Source organism: Sciurus carolinensis, chromosome 1 (genome assembly GCF_902686445.1).
Source record: "Sciurus carolinensis chromosome 1, mSciCar1.2, whole genome shotgun sequence".
Lineage (NCBI taxonomy): Eukaryota > Metazoa > Chordata > Mammalia > Rodentia > Sciuridae > Sciurus > Sciurus carolinensis.
In genome coordinates this window covers 54,366,594-54,372,475 of record NC_062213.1, presented here as the reverse complement: position 1 = coordinate 54,372,475, position 5,882 = coordinate 54,366,594, and the positions used below count along the sequence as shown (strand labels likewise).

Here is a 5,882-nt window from a genome sequence, read left to right as displayed (position 1 = left end):
TAGCAGTAAAGCCCTGTAACCAATAACCATCACAAACAGAGATGCTGTCAGAGACAAAATTCATTGCTCCCATTCCCAGAGTCCTTTTGTTTTTAGAAGACACTGAAATATGTTCTCTTTTCTTTGCCCGTGAGAATTTCTAAGGTGTCCTCTGACCTGTCTTTTGGCACCATTCAATAAATATAGAAAAAACAAAAACAAAAACAAAAACAGAATACCTTCTTCAGATTTCACATTTTGCAGAAAAAAGGGAGTGAATGTATAGATGTTATTCTGAAGGCAATAACTGGATTACCTTAAAACTTTTAGAAGATGTTGTGGGACATGGAATAAGGTCATGGAGAACTCAATGTAATTTTTGGTGGGCAATGTTTTCTCATCACAAGCTTTCCTTTGGAAAAGAATATATACTGTGCTATGCATTTGTTTGTATGTAATCATAAATATTTTAAATTCCCATCTGAGTTATTTTTAATAATTCCCTTGATTTTTCTGGATCCAAATATTCTCGTTTGTAGAATATTGCAACTGAAGGCATTATCCAAAAATTTTCACAGCTCTGAAATAAAGTGACACAGTAATCAATGCACTTTCCAACATATGGCAGCCCCTTCTGACAAGATATGAGTAGTATTAATTTTGGTAACTTTTATTTGTTCATTTTTCTTTTAGAAAGAAGCAGAATAACTGTGCTCTGTTAATTTTTATAAATGATATTTATTTAATGAAAGAAGCCATTCAGGATAAAAAATATTGCTAATATAGTGATACTTTTGTCTTCACCATAGCCTGGCAAATGGTAGGGCAGACATGGAGGGAGGCTTCATATTATATTAGTTGAGGAAGAAATGTGATCCCTGGAAAAGATCAGACCCTAAGCATCTGCATCAGGAAAATGCAGTTTTCCCAGGAACAAACCTTTTGGCATTAGATAACTTACTCTGAAGATAGTTTGGAAATTTTCATTTGAACCCATTGTGATTCATGGATATATCCGAGCAAAAGAAGAAGCGGACCTTTCACAAGTTCACCTACCGCAGCGTGAACCTGGACCAGTTGCTGGACTTGTCCTACCTGCAGCTGATGCAACTGTACAGCGCGTGCCCCTGGAGGCGGCTGAACCTAGGCCTTAGTTGGAAAGCAGCACTTGCTGCTAAAGTGGCTGTGTATGGCCAAAAAAGAGGCAATCCTCAAGGAGAAAACAGAGGTGGTGAAGACACACCTGTGGGACGTGCTCGTGTTGCCTGAGATGGTGGGCAGCATGGTTGGTGTCTACAATGGCACGATCGTCAACCCAGTGGAGATCAAGCCTGAGGTGATCGGACACTCCCTAGGTGAGTTCTCGATCACCTACAAGCCTGTGAAGCGCGGCCGGTCTTGCATTGGAGCCACTCACTCCTCCTGTTTCATCCCCCTCAAGTAGCCTGCCCGGACCATAAAGGCCCACACAACCCAAACAAACAAACAAACAAACAAAAAACAATGCACCTGAACACTGTGGAAGCTCAGGCTTACTGATACACACGTGAAACCACTGGCTAAAACCTGGAATGACACAGGTGTTTGTTCAAAGCTTGACCATAGACCCTTAATTTGAAGAAAATGTTTAGATTTACACCATGTAAATATTAAATTTTTAGGCAACAGAAATGGATGCTCCACTACATTAACAGTAAGTGCATAAGCCATTGCCTAGAGTGGTATGGCATCTAAAATATGAGGATCACTTATAAAATATACATTAGAGCAGATGGCCATGAGGAGAGCCAATTCGACAGAATAATAAACAATACAAATTAAGAAATTCATAGTTAATTAAAGAAGATTAAGGGTGCTTAAAGGGGACATAAAGACCTAGGGACCTTCTCAAACAAAGGATTAGCATGTTGGTGCGATGCCATACTCTCCTCTCAATGTGCAGCTAATGAAAGGACAGAGATGTGCAGAACAGATGAAAAGACTTCATTGCAATGCTGTCTTCAATAACCCAAATCCCTTGATTCAACATACAGGGACAGTGTGTCATAAATTCTTATGTAATTTGGTCTGGGTATTCCTCTCTTTTATTCTGCTATATGCATTTGGATCCCATTAACTTTTAAAAGGACTTTCATGCACAGACGATAATAGGCACATTTAGTGGGTACAGTGACTTAGTGTACTTTATAGTCTTCAACCCTGGGAAGCACTGCTTGACAGAATGCTAATTCTCAAGGGCTATACCCTTAACAGGTTCTCTTTGACCAATAGTTGTAGAATGAATGAAGGAAGTTGTTCAATAAGGAAAACAAACTATTTCCCCTTAGACTTAAAAGTATTTTACACTTATATTTGAAGGGTCAACTGCCATTTTTAACATCCTCCTCAAATTAACATCTCTATTCATCATCTCTTCATACTTCATTCATTCATTTATTCATGTCATTCAATTGTCAACATTGATTAAATACCTACAGGGTGCTAGCTTTTTTTTTGTTGTTAGATACTAACTAATAAAACATAGACTCACTGTTTAGAGAGGTAACTTAATATGTAAGTAATTCACATAGTACAATTAGAGGAGAACTATAATAAAATTTGTACCAATACTGGGTGCATAAAGGACCCAGTATCTTTCCTCAATGGGTCAAAAGGGAAGAAAGTCTTCAAAGGAGTCAGAGATGATAACTTCTCAACTGAATCTAAGATAAGGCTTTGAAATCAGTAGCCTGCAGACCAATCTAGCCCTTGCCTGTTTCTATAAATCTAGTTTTATAAGAATACATGTCTATGGTCACCTTCCTGTTATAAAAAAGCAGAATTAGTTATGACTGTGAGAGGAGGTGGAAAATACTCTCTGATCCTTTATAAAAAAAGGAGCTCATTGATAGTCTAAAATTCCATGTATACCATGTATAGAATTTATTAACTATATAGAGTATATTCACAAATAGAACATATATATCCTGTTTGTTCGGTTCCCCTTGAGAACTCTGACTAGTGCAAAGATCTTCTGAACATTCTTTAGATGAGCAATTCTCAAGGCATGCTGTTTGAGACATCATTTAAGAGACATCTTTAAACAGGGATTCCACTATCAAATTCATCTCTGAAAGACTGAAAATCATACCCTTTAAGAATTTTCAGTGCACACTAACAATTTTCTGAGGGACCCTGAGTTAAAGAAAACTGTTTATTTATGTCTCATCTGGTATTTTTCAAACTCATTTGATAACAATATCTCAATTTCTGTAACATAATACTATTCTATTGGACGTACTTTAGGAAGCACTTTTATGTGTTGCCAACAACTCTCTTTAAACTTTTGGCATAGGAAAAACTAACATTTCAAATGTCACCTTATCTGTCCGAGTTCAGAATTTGTCTCTTTCAAAGATGCAAATAATATATTCTTATTTCTCCTTTTCCTCTTCTACTCCTCTTCCCTCTCTTCTTCTTCTTCTTGTGAAATGTTCTTAGTATAGCCTAATCCATACCAGCATTTTTTTTTGGTATTATACTATTGAGTCATTGACATTCTGATTAACTAACATCATTAGGACTTTTCACAAAGAAGTACTGTTAAATAAGGATGTTCTCAACGCATTAATTTTTTGAAAAAAGAAGCTATGCACATTTTCAGCAACATTTTGTTAATTTAACCCCAGAATTACTTATCCAGAAAATAATTTTAAATTTTTATTTAGTTTGATGATGCTTTCAGGTGCATTTCATCAGAAAGATTGATAAATGTGTCTTCAATGCTTTAATTTCAGTCTAGGTCTAAGTTATAAGTCACACGGTTAATGGTTGGGCAGTCTTTTCTTTTAGATATGTATTTAATTTATTTATTCATTTATTTTTGCATTTTGTATATACACTAATTCTACCAGCAAAAATGAGCTGCCTGTTTAACCACAAATACTTGGCTCTCATTTCTCTACTTTACTCACAAGTCTAATTTGGAAGATTTCTGCACTACATTGGTGAGGTTGATGCACTAATTCTGTTCTTCAGTTCTAGCTTCTGAGGAAAGTGACTTTTTCTATATTGTGTTCCAAGTAACCCTAGCCCTTTGGTCTTAATCCCTTTTTGGTATTCCCTGCAGAGATTTCTAGGGATCATGTCTGGGTTAGGAAAAGGAACCACATTCATTTTGATTTATGACTGCTTTATGCTTAGTGTCTGTCATGATGTGAGATGATGGTGTGGGAGGTTTTTGATTTATGCATTTCACATTGAAGTAATGATATATGTTGATTTTTGAAAGAGACAACAGGCAGTGTTTGTTGAAGTTGTAAGTTTGGATCTATGCTAATAGGTTTTAAACTCATCTTGTGTGAGATATGCGTAGTAAACCACTTGGCAAATGAAAGTCGCTATGTTATTTTAGACATTGTTTTATCTAATTTAAAAATTTAAAAATTGAAACTCTGTATTCTTCTCCCTCCCTCTCATCTATAGAAATAAAATAGGAAGGGCAGAGATCAAAATTTATTCATGATTAAACCCTTCTCTCTGCAACTTGGTACAAAACAGAACAAGAAGCATCTTTGGAAATCCTTCTGGCTTCAAGTCTCAGGTGAGCCTCAGGATATAATGAATCAGGTGTTAGCTCCCTTTGCACTTACAGGAGCTGCTGGATTTCTAGGTTTTAACCTTATACTTAATTCTGGATGAATGTGATCTCAAATTATTTTATGTAGGGCAAAATATCCAGTTAAGGTCATTGTTGGTTATTTAGTACGCCTTGGAAAAATACCAGTGATCTACTCTTTTTTGGGGTGGGTACTGGAGATTGAACTCAGGGGCACTTGACACTGAGCCATATCCCCAGCCCTATTTTGTATTTTATTTAGAGACAGGGTCTCACTGAGTTGTTGAGTGCCTCACGTTTGCTGAGGCTGATTTTGAACTCATGATCCTCCTATCTCAGTCTCCCAAACCACTGGGATTACAAGTGTGCACCATCCCACCTGGCAGTGATCTACTCTTAACAGGTATAATATCCACTCCATTATCAAATGCAAAAGTTATCTTCTACATTCTTCTGTCATCATACCTTATTGTGAGTAAATATGATGAGAAGAAAATGGTGATTAAAAATGATTTTAAGCTAAAGAAAAATACATTTAAACTTTTCTATAAAGGAGAAAATTATAGGTTTTCAAGTTGAGATGGAACTTATTTATGAACTTAAACAACAATGCATATGAAAAATGGAAAGGTCCTTGAGGATTTGAGTATAAATCATCTTCTCATAAGAATAATTCTTATGATCTTTAACTCTGTCCCCTAACATTTAACATTTTTCCTTTTAGAAAGAGTAGAATTGTAAAACAAAACAACAAAAAGATTTTATATTACTCTGAGAGTGCATTTGTATCAGTTCATTTTAAGTATTGTATCCTGAATACAGATAGGATGTTTACATCTATCATTAGAATAAACAAGTGCCATGCTATTAAATATGGCAGATTTGGGGGGATGGGATTCTGGTAAGTTTTCAGAAACACTCTGTGAAAGGATTTACTGACACAGATGAAGTCAGAGCTAGAAGGAGAAGGAGTAGACAGAGGGATAATCAATGTCTTTGACTCTCCCGCCTCTACAAGTAAGCACTGACTCAGCTTTCGGGGCACTGTCAAGTGATTTCCTCCCGTGGCTTCTGACATATTTCATGCTGAAGAATGCATCGATCCATCTTTGCTTTTATGCAACTAGAACCTAGCCATGCAGAAAAAGGTACACAAGTTAAGATTAATTTATCAGAATATGATTTGACATTACTGAAATTATCAAGTAGAAGGTCAAATTCATTGATTTTGGTAAAACTCAGAGAGTAATTGTAACTATTCCACATGCTTTTTGTTTTGGAGGAATATGTTTATGGTAGATTAGAC

At 36.0% G+C, this 5,882-nt stretch overlaps 1 pseudogene; it reads left to right on the top strand.

The window, feature by feature from the left end:
- The first annotated feature begins 984 nt into the window (after positions 1-984).
- LOC124967623 (40S ribosomal protein S15-like) lies at positions 985-1,423 on the top strand (annotated as a pseudogene).
- The last annotated feature ends 4,459 nt before the right edge of the window (positions 1,424-5,882 follow it).